The following is a 15,459-nucleotide window of genomic DNA, read 5'->3' as shown; positions in this document are numbered from 1 at the left end:
TGAGTCTTCTTTAGATGTATCGGGTAGAATGTGTGTTGCTGTCATTTGGAGTAGCCCCGACGAGTTGACTGGAAAAGTGACAGTCGAGCTCAGAGACTCCACTAATCACACAGTTCCATTTCAAAGCAGCAACAACAACACAGTAATGCATTTGTGTGTTTCAAGTGTATGCCAGCAGTGAAGCAGCAATGTCAATATTCAGCAATTTGAATTAAACAAAACATAGTTGTGCACTTTGATGGAAGTGCGTTTGCTGTTTCAATCATTTACAAATAAATGACATTGAATGACATTAATTATAAAATGACAAAACAAGAAATTGTTACAAAACTGTACACAAATCGAGAACCAGACACTATGAAATACATGACTTATATTTTTTTAAAGCAGCAACTAATCGACTATTTTTATCTTGAGTATTTGACTCTGCCAAATAAGTAGTCTTTATACTGTAAAGAAAAATAAATACAACCTAACAAACAACAATATTATTATCTGTAAGTGAAAGAATTTCCCACTGAAAAATGTAGTGAATGTCTACGTAGCACATTATAATTGCTTTAAACAACAAAATGACAAAAAAAAAATATTTAGTATACCCTGAGTAATTCAATAAATACATAGGTAAATAAATAAACAAAAACAAAGGACCATTAATTTGAAAAATGTAAAAAGTGAAAAGGCAAAGGCTTTAATAGTAGAAATAATAATAAAATCATGCAGCTGAATAATAGTATAGTACATCCAGTACACACACACACACACACATAAATGCACATAATCAATATGCATCTACATGTGTTTTAGTGCCAGTCTTTTTTTTTTTTTTTTTTTTTTTTTTTTGGAAGACAGGCTGTATGGAAAGTTTTCTGTAAGGAAATAAATAAATAAAATTGAGATAAAGGAATCTAAAGTTATGTCAAACAAATTACATTCAAGTTATTAGTGGCTATTTTGTAAATCTCAAAGCTCCACTTGTTCCAATGCTTGGAGCTCCATTTGCATTCTGATGAAATTCAAGTGGATGGCTGTGAACTATGGGGTTATCACTAGTGGTGCAGCGATGAGCTGCAGAATCAGACAGTTGTGTGTCTGACCGGCTTGAGAGCCACAAACCTTTTCCTATTCACTTTCTTCACAACAATTAAAATATGCAAAGTGATAATTTTCCTTAAGTAGCCTTAAATGTGCGATCTATTTAAATGTGAGGAAAATTGCCTAAAGCTTGCGGCAGGAGAAAAAAAGAATAAATTATGCAAATAACAGAAAGGACTCCACCACTTGAAAGCCTAATTTTTCTGTAATAAGCATACTGTTTCATTTAATGTTTTGCCTCTTATTAAAAGTGACAGTTCCTTTGCACTATATGACGGCTATATCTGACACAAGCCCAGGAAATAACTGCTAGACTAAATGCTAAAGCATTTTGGTAGCTTTTAGATGATAGTTACATTCGCAAAGTAATTATGCACTGGAGAGTCCAGAAATAAGGTTTAATTACACAGTAATCACTCCTGATGGACGCAGCAGAAGTGTGAATACAGCCAGACTGCAATCCATCAATGACAAACCCTGGCCACTTTTAATTCTTCCTCATTTGCATCCTAACCTCCTCACCAAGTTGCACAAATGCTGTTAAATGTTAATAGGAGCTGTCTCTCTGCTCAAAATGAATGCTTAAGCCATTTCACTTTTTTTTTTCCTTTCCTCTCTCAGACCTTCATAACTAGCTCCTCTCCAGGAGCAGGCATTAGGCAGAGAACACAGTACATGGTCACTGTTGTGCTAATTGGGAGCAACACTTACAGTTTTATCTCTCAAGCGCTAATAATGTTCCATGCTGACAAACCGCTGCATAAGTAATGCATTCCGAGGAGAAAACAAAACCAAAAAAAAAAAACATGCCTAAAATAAAAAATGCAGCCCACTCTGTTATTTGAAAACTCACTCTTTGATTTGGCCCATATTTAATCCATTTCCTTTGGGACTTGGGACACAATTACATCTTCATTAATTGAAAACAGGAGTTGCTATAGGTGACCAGCAAACCCACCTATTATGTTTCTTTTTAAAGCTGTGCTGAGCTGAAGATGCCCATGGTTTTTCAGTACCATTGTCCAGCAAACCATATATTAAAAATAACTATTCATGTTTATATTAACTACACAGGTCAATTGTGCATGATTCACTGGATGATTTGGTGTACTGGTAGGAGCAATATATATCTGGTTAGTTTTGAGACTTTCGTTGTTTTTAGTCATAAAAGTTGAATGTTCATTTTTTTGCCCAAGGAAGACTGTGTGCTGCAGCTTGAGTCCCACGCCATAGCTGTCTGTTTTGCAGGGCATTTAGACTGTCATGGTAATTTGTTAGCAATCCTGTCTGGTTTACAGTAGCTGCTGTCTCTCTCAGTAATGACAAAAAAGGATCTTCTTGTTGTTTGGGGACCTAGTGTTATCAACACCTTTCTGCACTCTATGCTTAGGCCTTTATCACTTCAGGAGCTGTTGATAAGGTGAAGAACACTACAGAAAATGATCATTAGTGTCAGTGTGTCTTTTGGATATTTGGTTCAAAATTGAGGTGCTGCAAAAGATTCATCAATCTATATACAGTAAGGAAAACAAATATATCTTAACACTGTAAGTTGCTATTGTGACTTTGGAAAGTTGACTTAATGGTTTAATGTACAGAGCATGAATCATTTTCTAAATTTAGATGTAAGATTTAGTTGGGTTACAGGAAGTTATTTATTATACTATTGCTTGTAGTTTGAGTACCAATGAAGATATGTATTAAGCATCATAATGTGCCTGCAAAATTATAATATATATATATATATATATATATATATATATATATATATATATATATATATATATATATATATATATATTATGTACAATTTGTGTATAAAATTCGATAAATATCTTCATCAGTATGTAGAATATATTAGAAAAAGAAAATATATTGAATGACCTCTTGCTTCAAAACAACTGGTTGATGGTAATTTGTGATATAATACACATTTTCTACATCTTTTATTCACAAGAGTATGAAGTCTTGGTTCCAGAAGGTTCCAGTTTTGTAAAATCATCAGCTTTAAAAAAATAAATAAATAAAATAAAATAAATAGGAGTTAATTAAAGACTGGAGTAAACTCTTTGAAAAGTATCTAAAATGTGTATGTCCAATTCAAAAAGAAAATTGCCCTTCAATTTTGACAAACTGTCCAAAAATGTATTATATTTTTTCATCTAAAGTAAAAAAAAAAAAAAAAAAAAAAAAAAGACTATCAAATAAGTTGATAGAATTTTTATAGCTCAAAACCACATACCATTTGGGAAAGCAAGATGTGAGAAATATAAAGCCTTAAAAGATTTTGTTCTAATTTTATGTTTTTGTTTATATAATATTATACAGCACACAATTAAAGCACTGTATTTACTCAATTAGTATCACCAGTATGAAGGTTTTTTTTAAATAACAACAGAGACCTAGTGAAGACAGTATTCATACCATCAATTAACAAACAAAAGGCATCTTCCACATTAAAAATACATCAAGAACAGACATAAAGAACACAATATAAGAACTAACTCTTAATTGTGCAACACACTTCCTCTCCAACTAAAGGCACATACATCAATACTAAGGCATTCTGATTCTTAAACATGCTGCCAACTTGAAATAAATGCCCTATCTGCACTCCAAACATAGTTTCATGTTTAGTGTACCTATAGTATTTTGTGTTCGTATTTTGAATACGGAAATGCATACATGTGCTGTAACCATTTTGTTGCAAATACCGATTTACAATCATAACATGAGTCATTGAGCACAGATAGTCAAGCAATTGATGTCAGTCATATTTATTTTTCATTTTGTGCGCAAAAACCGCTGATTTATTCTGGGTTATAATGGCTATGGAAATTATTATTCATTGCCATGATCCCTATTTACATATATGTTAATTACAGTAAATGTAATGTTTTTTTTTTTTAAAATCCTCTGCATATTAAAATGAAAAAATATCTGTTAAATACTGAACTTTTGCAAAGATAATTTTAACCATTAGTGCTAAAATGGAAAGAATTGTAAACTGTCTACAAGTTCTTCATTGAAACATCATTGAAAAGTTAGAGCTTTGGTGCTTAATGCAATAACTTTAAACGTATTTTATGCAGCTGGAACAGAGCCTGACTCAGTGTGGCCTGGGTGAAGGTACGCAAACAAAGGAATGTTATATGACTGTTATAGAATCTCTGATCTCCACTAGTAGAAGTCTACCTGATTTGCTGACACCAGCCCCCTGGGTCTTTATTGTAAAATTGCCAAAAAGGTATGTAGTAACATATTTGTAATACTAAAATCAGTTCACACATGACAGCCATATTAATGAAATAGTTACAGAAAAATAATATCGAAGGATTAATTTTGAAAGCTGTAGACATTAAATATGTTTTCAATCCAACTTATTTAATTTCCTATTGTTCACCTGGGGATATCCTGATATCTTATTATCAAATCGGTATTGTGATAAAACCTCCCTAGTCTTGTGCATACATTCCATTCTTTTTTTCATTATGAACAATTTTATGTTTCTTGTTGTGTTGTTTTCTCAAGCCTAAGAAACCTGTCTCTTGCATGGCAACCTGAGACCTTTTCTAGTTTGTCGGGGGAAAAAAAGGACCAGATATAAAAATTCTGAAATTGAAGTGCATCTGCTCCTCTCAAAATTCCTATCTCCACGTATACACCCTTGTGGTGAAACAGATTTTTCCCATTGTAAATTCTCCGGCTAAAGGAGGAGGAACTTCGCTTAAAAGAACAGCTTGGCACTGATAGTGATTCATTCACAACGGATACAGTACTGTTTAATGAAAAATAAACTTCTCATTGCGAGAGTGTCTTGAGGGACAATAATTTCTTTATTAAATCTTTCAGGAACTGCCGTCATATCATTGAGTTGTTTTGTATTCTAATTTCCACGAGCGCCCCTCATCGCTACAAAATGACAAGTACACAAACGTCAAAATATGCCGCTGTTTCTCTTGCTATACAAAGTTGTAAATTGTTTGAGCTATTGAAAAAATAAAACATAATCAGTCGCTGAGCAATTTGGTATTTCCTGTTCTGGTGAGTTGCTTCGCCATTCTGTTAAATAATGTGCATGTCTTGTATATTGCTGCTGCTTTTTGTGACATGTGTAGGGGTGCTGTGTTAATTTAGTTTGACAGTTAGTTCATTAACATTAAGTTAACCTTAAGTAACGCCCATTATTTTTGCCTCTGCCATTGTGATAGCCCGAAACACACCTGCCAGCTAATTTCATAGCACATGCTTGCTTCCCGTATTCTCTAAGCCGGAGAGTACTGTACTGACACTGTTGTGCCGAATTTTGACCCCAGTATTATTATATATACTGTATATAATAAAATGTTACTGTCTGTGAGTGACTAGGCAACAACAACTCATTTGATGTTTACAGCATCTAGTGGTATTTAGGGCTTCTGTTTTTGGTTTTAACCAATAAAAACTGATAAACCCCTGGAAATTGTTACTCAATTTGTTGCCTACAAAAAAAAAAAAAAACCTTCCCCGGTGCAGTTGGGCACATCCCTCCTTCCTCATTTGTATCTCACATTGATTCGTTCTGAATACTTTAAACCCACCCCAGTTACTGAGTGGCAGCACATTCCTACATTTCTATTGGAGGATTGTAACATGCTTGCAAGATTTAAAATAAGATTACAATTAGTTGAAGTGGAGGGTTGTTCTTGCTTGTGAGATTTAAAGCTATATTACAGTTTGGCAGTACTGTATTTACACACTTGTGGAGTTTAAAACAGAATTGCAAATTATGACATAATGTAAAAAAATGCCTGAACAGACAGAAAACCCAGAAGAATGTGCCTGTGACCACAAGGATTTTGTTGGGGAAGAATGCAAAGGAAAGAAGGTGCAATTGATGTACTGTTGAGTTAAAATTCTAACAGAAAAAAAGAAAAATGTTGCTACACAATTACAATTGTATATGTAGAAGGTTTCACTGAATAAACCAGTCTTCTCACTTTACTCTAAATGATGAGTTAATTATTACGTCTGTTACCCTATTTATACAATACAGTATTTACCATTGCGACCCAGGGGCAGCAGAGACAAGGATGATCTTTATCCACCATGGTTAACTAGGAGCACCCTTTGTACCAAATGTGCTGTTTTGCCCCACACTATTTCATGTAAATGTATACACCCCTGTGCTGTGATGAGAACTGTGATATCAACTTGTGATGCAGGATTTCTCGGAAATAGGAGGTGGGCTAAGGACCCCAACTCTTTAACTTTCTCCAGGAAGAGTAATCAAATTAAAATAAATGTCTGTAACAATGCCTATATTGTCCCGAAAGTTTTAGAGACAATAATGCCATTCCCCCATACTGCTCATCGTCGTGGCATTCTTTAATTTCTACTATAATCCTTCACTTTGAGATGCTTATTATAGTACAAAGTAGCCCTCTACAGCACTTTGCTTTATTGTCCAGTTCGAACACTTAAACACTAAACAGCTTTAAATTGGCATTTTTCATTTGTTTGCATTACTATATATATATATATATATATATATATATATATATATATATATATATATATATATATATATATATATACACACACACTATCATTCTGAGTGTATTCTAAAGCAATTACTCTGGTACCCATTTATCCTTGATAATGGCTGTTGCTACTGTATTCAAGGTGTAAAGCATACCATTTGTAGAAGAAAATATCATAGAAAAATAAAAAGTATTATAAAAAAAGCAGGGGTAGTGAAAGTGTGATTGTTAATGGTATGGAAATACATATTAAAACCTTAATAATTACACCTTAACGACACAACAGTCACTGTAAAAGAATTGGATGTGTCAGTGGTTGTAAACTGAAAAAATAGTCTGCTCTCCCTGGAACGCTTTAACACTTATCACCAGACTTGAAAGTTATATCCAGTTATATATTAGTATTAGCAATACAGATATTTATGTATGTATGTATTTATTCTTAATTTGTTTAAGTGCATATGGTAGAAATGCCACATACCTTTTGTGAGAATTGCCCTAAAACAAACTAAACACGATTCTAAAATGGTTAATTTTATTAGCCAAATAATCAGTGAAATAAAATATATATTTTTTAAATAACATGGAACATTAGAAGTCCTAATTATGTAAAATTATGCTTTTGTAGCAACTCGGGTTTGTTAGGATATGTATCTCTGCATGCAAATTACATGGTAATGTATGCAAAAAAAGTGACATCTTTAATGCATGACATTGTGATATTAAAAAACTATTAAATGCCTGTTTTTCATCAGGGGTGTTTTGCATGTATATTTAGCACAGCTTTTACAACTCAACCTAAATGAGTCAAAGAACTGGTACAAATTGTTTGAATACAAATACACCCGTAACCTGATGCATTTGCTATCTTGCTGTTTTAAAGGCCGCTGTGACATATCTAAACTAGTTACAAGCAAGTTCCCGGTGTGTATTCCCTCTTAAGGTAAATAAAGCTAGTTTATGAATAGGCCAAGAAGTTTATGAGATGGCATTGGAAATTATCCTCTAAATAGAGAACCTTTGGTGTAGACCACTCATCACGAACATGTGCAAACCCTTATGAAAAATAAATTAAAGTAATGCTACAACTAACTCCAATCAATCTATATTCTCCAAGACTAGTGCAACAGCAGCAAGCAGAACAAGTGATACAAGTAAATAACCTGAAGGCTGTAGCACTACAGGATATGCACAGAAGCAAGCCAGACAGATCAGGCAAGTTCTGTGCTCGGAGGAACTCTCTGGATAGTCTGTTGGGGCTTGTCAAGAGCGTTCTTTGCAAGGGCACTGAATGCATTTTCTTCCTGCAACACAGAAAAAAAGACATGGTCTCATGAACTGGCAAGTTAAGGGCAAGATAAGCCCTAGTCAGAGAGCGGGAAGTATCCACCACTGTTCTATCCCACAGGAGGAAAGTGTTGATTCACTACTGCCATATTAGAGTAATTGATTTTTGTATGCATAAAGTTTCATATTGATAGAGCAAGCGGACACCCGTAAGCCATTGCAGGAAGATGTTTTGAGCAGTATCCTGCTTAAAGTTTGGGGCCAGGATAGGTTGTTTTATGGCCTTTTCTTTTGGAAATCAAATACAAATTGGTTTTCCCTACCAATTTTCTTTTGTGGTTAAAGAAAACACTGCAAACAGCTGTATGTGTTAGTATGCATTATTGCTCAGATTACTTTTGTTATGCAATTACAATTTAAGTTTTCCAAGCAAGGAAGTACATTTTGATCTTTTATTTGTACTTTTTTTTCTCGTATTTATGTGATGAGTGTGGTCCTCTAGGGTCAGAAAAATTGCTAAAACAATAAACAAATAAATAAATAAATGTCACTCTCCTTTTCAGATACCTCATATAACCTTCCGCCATAATCCGTGTGCATTAAAATAACTTACATTTTTCACACTCTGTCCTTGCCAATGAGAACAAGGATTGCCAATTAGTGCTGGTGATTTTTATGATGAACGCTACACTAGCACACAACTCTGCAGACCTGTGAAACGTGTAAAGAACCAGCACTCCTTTGGAAGAAGGCATATTTAAATCATGATAAGGGGTAAGTTTTCATGATGTAAAGATGCATTTGCGACCAACCTTTTAAAATCCTATAGTGACTGCTTTCTTTCAATATACAGTAAGAAAATAGTGGGCTGTGAATTTGTTGCGGAAACCACAGCTTTTAACACAGACCACAACTTTTTATAGTTGCCACAACTTTTAACTTGACTACAATGTTTCTATTATTTTTATGTCATTACTTTGCAAAACAATGCTGAAAAATAAACTGAAACAGAAAAGGAAACATCACTCTCACATTGACATTTTCTAGTGGGGGTTGGTATGCCTTGTCGTCCTCTCTAGCCAATCAGTGATCTTCTTTCCCGTTACAATGGTTAGAAACAGGAAAGAAGACTGTGGGCCACGATGCAAGCACTGTATTTACTTACTGTTAAATTTTGTGACCGAAGGTTTATTGCCGTTTTACAAATACTGTAGTGGCTGTTCAGTTTTGACAGCCGTAAAACTGCTGTCTTTCTACCAAGTGCCCTGTGTTATAAGTCAGAGCCAGTGCTGGGAAACAAAGGGATAATAAATGATTAGTATTTCAAACCTTTCCTCACTGTTTATATGCTTGCATGTCTTGTTGCTCCCTTGTCTATGATATACTTGCTTTGAAAAATCTATCATTGTACCATTCAGATAAATATTTATCTTCTCCATTAGTCCAGTATCTGCAGGGGGTTCAAAAGTCACATGACCAGTTCCCCAGCTCACAGGTGTGCAGGGAAAAATAAGCGGCATTGAGCAATAAAGCATTTCAGGGTACCAAATATAGAACACGTGAAAGAGGATGGGATGCTTGACACCTTACTTCATACTGGGTGCTGTCATGGCAACATTTGCATAGTAGATTAACTTAGATGCTTTAAAACAGATGACAAAAGAGTCTGCATATAATTCATCATGGTCTCATACACCCTAAAGTGTTTCCATTTCTTGTGGATATGCTGTGTTCTGCTGTACGAAATGACATTCCAAGGATACTAGCCATGAAAACAGATGTTATATGCACAATGACAATTCCGCTTGATACAAGATAACTACCATATCAACATTGCATATATGTAGCATGGGTTCTTATCACATCCAGTTGTGTATACAAGTGCAAGAGTAGGAACAACTGATGAATCCAAGATGAAAACTAAAGAAAGCTAGCCTGTCAGACTTTGAGAGGGGTTTTGTAGCGGGAGCCAAGCTAGCTTGAGCCTCCACTGTATAAATTGGCTGACTGGAAAATCAAAGGTTTGTGTTTCTAAGGTGCAGGCAGCATGCAGTAATGTATAGCAAATGTCCTCCTTGAAGCACAACTCAGGTCAGAAGAAGGTGCCTTGAAGCTGCTCATTTCAGATTCCAACTGGATTGCTTGCATACGGTTGTGTAACTGGCAGGAGATATTGACCCTTGATGATTGGCAGCAAGTAGTATGGTCTGTCAAATTCTGTTTCACATTATTTATAAATGGCAGGCTTGTTTATGTCTGGAAAATCTCCAGTTAAGTTTACAACCTGGAGAGTTTGGTGTCTACTTTTGAGGGTGATGGTTCAAGTTTATTTAAACAGCAAAACCATTCTATGGTACCTCTGGGGCTGCATCTTCACTTTTGCTAAGGCCCCCTTTCAGAGCACAACCCATTTGCAATTTATTCAATGATATTATCCATGTGATATTATTTTTCCCCGAAGATTGTGGAATCTTTGAGGACAATAATACACCTTCCAATTGACTATAAGTGTGAAAGATGTGAAGATGGTTTGAAGAACTAGACTTACTGACAAGATTTGACTCAAATACACGCTGTCCTTATTTACTGTGTATAAAACATACACATATATAATCTTAAAGATCCATCAAAATAATCAATATCACATAGCTGCTTTTGGACCCATTGCTGTGATCTCTGAATATAAGAAAATGTTGGTATATATTTTCACCCCAGGGTAAATTTAGCTAGCATCTGTAAGACTGGGAAGCTGTGGGATCCTGTATCCTGCCAAAACCCACTAATTAGGAGCCAACTGTGCAGTTTAAAGTTAAGGATCTGGTGTGTGTGTGTGTGTGTGTGTATATATATATATATATATATATATATATATATATATATATATATATATATTATACTGTTCATCACAAGACAGAGTACAGAGTAGTCCATGGCAGGATAACTAGGTGTCAGAGTATATGGTCATGGAGATGAGCTACAGTACCAGAGCCAGTGAATGGACACCTGGAGCCTATTGCAGAAAAGTGGTTTAAAAAAGACAGGCTTAGTTTTAGTTATCTGGTTTGAGTTAACAGGATATAATTTTTCAGGCTAACTCTGATGCAAGAACGGAGACTGAGTTTAAATTAATCTAGATAACTCAAGCCAGGATAATGTTTCTATCTATGCACGTGGAATCAACTTGGTTATCTTTATTAATGGTCATCTGAGAAAATGGAGAAGAACAAAAGGGCAAATTTTTGTTTCAACGTATGATAATGTTAAAGATCTTTTTTTTTAACAAAAAAAAACAAAAAACAAAAGAAAAACAGTTACTGCCAATAAAGCCAGGGTGGCAGCCTGGCACACTGTAGCTGATGTTGTTAAAGCTCAAGTATACAGTTGTATACCGAGTTTAAAAGCACAAATCCCTTGACTTTATCATTTATTTTATATATTATTTATATGTATATCCAGCTGTATTTTGATTAATAGAAAATTATGTATGGTCATAATTTATAGACATAATATCTTAAAGGATATATAGACAATACTATTTGTATTTCAATCCACTGCACTAATCATGTTGGGAAACTCTACATAAGTCAAAAATGTATTAATAATGATGAAACATGAAAAATCATAACTATGAAAAAAATGTAGCATATATATGTTTTTCTTGTATTTATATGGACAAAAACATTAAATATATTTTATAATTACCTGCAATAACATAGAATGCCTCCTTGTTCCGCTTCACTGGACCATGTCTGGGAAATTTCACGAAGATTGCCAGCAACTTCTTCAGTGCAAGTTATACATTCCTTATAGCTCTGCATTCGTTGCCTTATTAAGATTTTCGGCATCGCCGACTGTACACAAAAAGGTTCCACAGGCCATAAATCTTACAGCTATGTAGAGTACCTGTATATGAGTAAGAGCTCTGCTCCGTCAGGTTGGTTGCTCAAGGGAGGGTCTTAGGAGATCCACCAGATACAGGATACCATCCCTAGAGAAGCGATATCGCTCGTACAGGGTGGAATCTGGATTATTAATCGGATCCTGGCTATCACTGAACACCCTCTCCTGAGGAAAAGCCCTTCTTATAATTATAGCAGCAACATCTACCACTCTTGGTATAAAAGGTGACGCCATTTTTTTATTTATTTATTTTTTCATTTTAAAAGTCAGGATTAATTTTTGTTAACCTGCTCTGAAACAGGCTAGTTTAATCGCGATAAGTTACCATGGATTTAAGCCTGAGTTATTATTATCTTGTTTTGTGCAACAGACTAAGCCTGCCTTTCACAACTAAACCTGGAAGTTATCAGAATAACTCTTTAAACCGCTTTTGTGTAACAGGCCCCTGGTGTACAAACTGGAGGTCTGATATGTCTGGAAGTGAAGATGACTCCAGTACATTACCTTTTTTGTGTACACAGACAGACCCATGCTTCCCTAATGACCCTGCGACTGTATGAGCTTTAAACACAATACTAGACACATCTGTTTTGTACAATATTGAAACCCGTTATCATGTGCATTGGCTTAATGTCAGACAGAACTAGAATTTCAATACAAACACATCTTTATGTAAAAAGATTAACATCATACACTGGTTTGACTTTCAGCAGGTGGAATTAAAAAGGTATAGGAAAGCTGGCCTTTTACCTCCAAAACTGGTTTGGTGCAGTAAATGCACATTATTGCTTAGGAACGAAGTCTGATAAATAAAGTCTTAATAAAACATTTAGCTGAGTAAAGACATTATATGCATGTTTTAATTCTGTAGCAATTATCTTTTTTAAATGTAGAATTTCCAAGTAACATTTTAATTACAACAATAAATTAAGACATGGCACCAATGTGGTACAAAGTCAGGCAGTTTGGTTTCTCATTAATTCCTTAATTACTATTTAGAATCCCTAATTGACTGTAGTACTTGGAGACATTATTTATCGGCGGTCATATCAAACACAGAATACCATAGACGACAGTAAGAAAGGACACACAGCGAAGAGTTATTTTTTTCTGAAATGTCATGGCTGACATATTTAGCTCCTGGACATTGAAATCCTCATAATGACTCATAACCTGTGTCTGGAACTCTGTCTGTGTAATGAAAGGCTGATACAGAATAGCCCACAGTCAATATCAAAGGCATTCACAGTCTTATTTACAAAATAAAATATGGATTTTTTTTTTACATTTGTGATGTTGCCAGCAAGAAACTTATGTTGCATCAATATCTAAAATATATGTGTAGTGATACAAGAATGTATCGTGCGATTTGACTCGGTCATGCTATTCAAATTAAAGGAAAGTCAGTTAGATTTTTCCATATCAAAATGTTGCCATTTTAAAAGGTACATTGTTTGGTTCAGACCCTGCTATGAAAATCTGCTGTAAATGTCAACTGTGTCATTGTGTTATTTTAGTAGGGTCCAGTTTAATGTGATGATAATTGAACAGAAGAGTTATTGGTTTATGGCAGATGAAGTTCAGCTATATCTTAGACTTATTTCTGTGTCCTTTCATCTTTTCAAGTACATTTTTTACATACATTAGCCATGCTTACAAGATTAGTGGTCTACAAACATATTTATATGTTCTGAGTAACATATCTGTTAGAAACAGCAAGACATTTTTAATGGAGATATTTTCAATAGTTGTTCATCAATACCAACCGTCTACCAACAAAATGTGTGTGGTCAGCAATACGATAGGGTTACAAGTTTCAGAGAGGCAATATTAAGATATATCATTATTTAAATTGTTAAAATACACTTACTATGCATCTACACTTCATCTAGCTGTGTTATTAATACATGGGTTGTGGTGACCCCACTATATAGTGTTTACAAGTTTCATTTTTGGTGGAAATGACGAAATTCATCCTGTTGAAAAATTGTCCTTTTTTTTTTTTTAAACTTCCTGTTCTTTGCACTTCAGAAGACGTTTCATGAATAATTTCTTTCAGTTTGTAGGAGCTATATCTCTTATTTTTAAATAAGCATTTTGGTGTTTATTCTTGAAATGAACTTGCAACTGGCCTATATCTATAGATAAGAAATAAACACCTATCAGAACATTTGTCAGAAAATGTAATTATTTGTAGATGCATATGATTTATTGTGCTACCTCTATCCTCTTCATTGATTTAGTAAAGTGTATCTGTCCTGGAGCCATGGATGTTCTTCTTCACTAGACAAATCAACAACCTGCATCTTCAGTATAGCTACAGTGTCTTGTACGCACCGTGAATTTGGTTTTCATAGCTTATTGCTGTACCAGCAGCTTTGCAAGCGTGAGCAGCTCCTCAGCCAGGGGTGAGGGCCAATTTATATTGACATTGTCCTGCAAGAATCTCTTCACCTAGATCTTTCTAAAGACCCTGGCCTCCACAGGTATGAAGAACTTATGCTCTTACAGAGCACAAACATAGGACACTTCAAAACTGTTTCTATTCTAGTAATGAAGCCATTTGTTTATTTTGTGTAAAAAAATAAATAAATAAATGAAATAAAAATAAGGTTCCTGCTTTTTAAGAATATATTTCATTTGTAGTTAAACATTTAATTTAATGTTTTTTTTTTTTTTTTTTCATTTTTTTTCTATTGATATTATTTGTGGAAATACAAGCTTATTTCTGTTTTTTTAAGTATTTATGAGTATTTGTAATATTCGCTACAAATCTGAATAAAAATTGAGGCTCAGGCTCAGTTCAATATTATTTTTATATAATGTTTGTTTTACTTTTGATAATGATATTTTCTGTTTAATTATTTAGTGGATTTTAATAAAAGCTATTAACAGAAAAAAGTGATATAATATATTATGTATTTATTTTTTAATATATAAACTGTTTAGTTTATTCAATTGTTTTGAATAAGAAATACAATGAATTGCACATTCAGTGAGAAACTGGATAATTCTTCCTGCAGTAAAAATATTAAACCAAAATAAAGGCTTCATCTGTGAATAACTTAATCAACAGGGCCATTAAAAATATGCTTGCAAAATTAATAAAATGTTTAACCACATATTTATAGTAATTGTTTGTTTTCTCTAAGTTATTATTGACTCAGCTAAATACAATTATTATTTTACCTTAGATGAAAAATGAAGTACATTAGTCAAAATAGCCACATAGTAATTGCTGCATCACATTTAATCATTGTACAGCTACAGATTTAAAATGTTCCACATAGATTTTTTTATTTTTTATATTGACAATTTTATTAAACAGTAGTGACAAATTATAATTTCCTTACATACTTGTAGATAAGCCATTCACTGAAACATCCAAGAAAAAATATATCCTTTAAGCTGCTATATACATTATTTCTTCCTGTTGTAATAACTATATGGTATAAAACAAGCTTTTCTTTAAATATGCAGCAATACTTTGGCTTTTGGGCTATATGTCATTCAGCTGATATCTAATCTGCTGGTTTTTAATTAAATTCAAGAATATATAATATAATCAATGCCTGATGTAATTGCCGTTCAAATCCGAAGTCTTTTCCAAAGTTACTGTGTCCTTAAAAGGAAAAAAAAAAATAGTTTACTGTAC

The sequence above is a fragment of the Polyodon spathula genome, chromosome 11 (assembly GCF_017654505.1).
Source record: "Polyodon spathula isolate WHYD16114869_AA chromosome 11, ASM1765450v1, whole genome shotgun sequence".
NCBI classification, from domain to species: Eukaryota; Metazoa; Chordata; class Actinopteri; order Acipenseriformes; family Polyodontidae; genus Polyodon; species Polyodon spathula.
Note: the sequence above shows the minus strand (reverse complement) of the source record.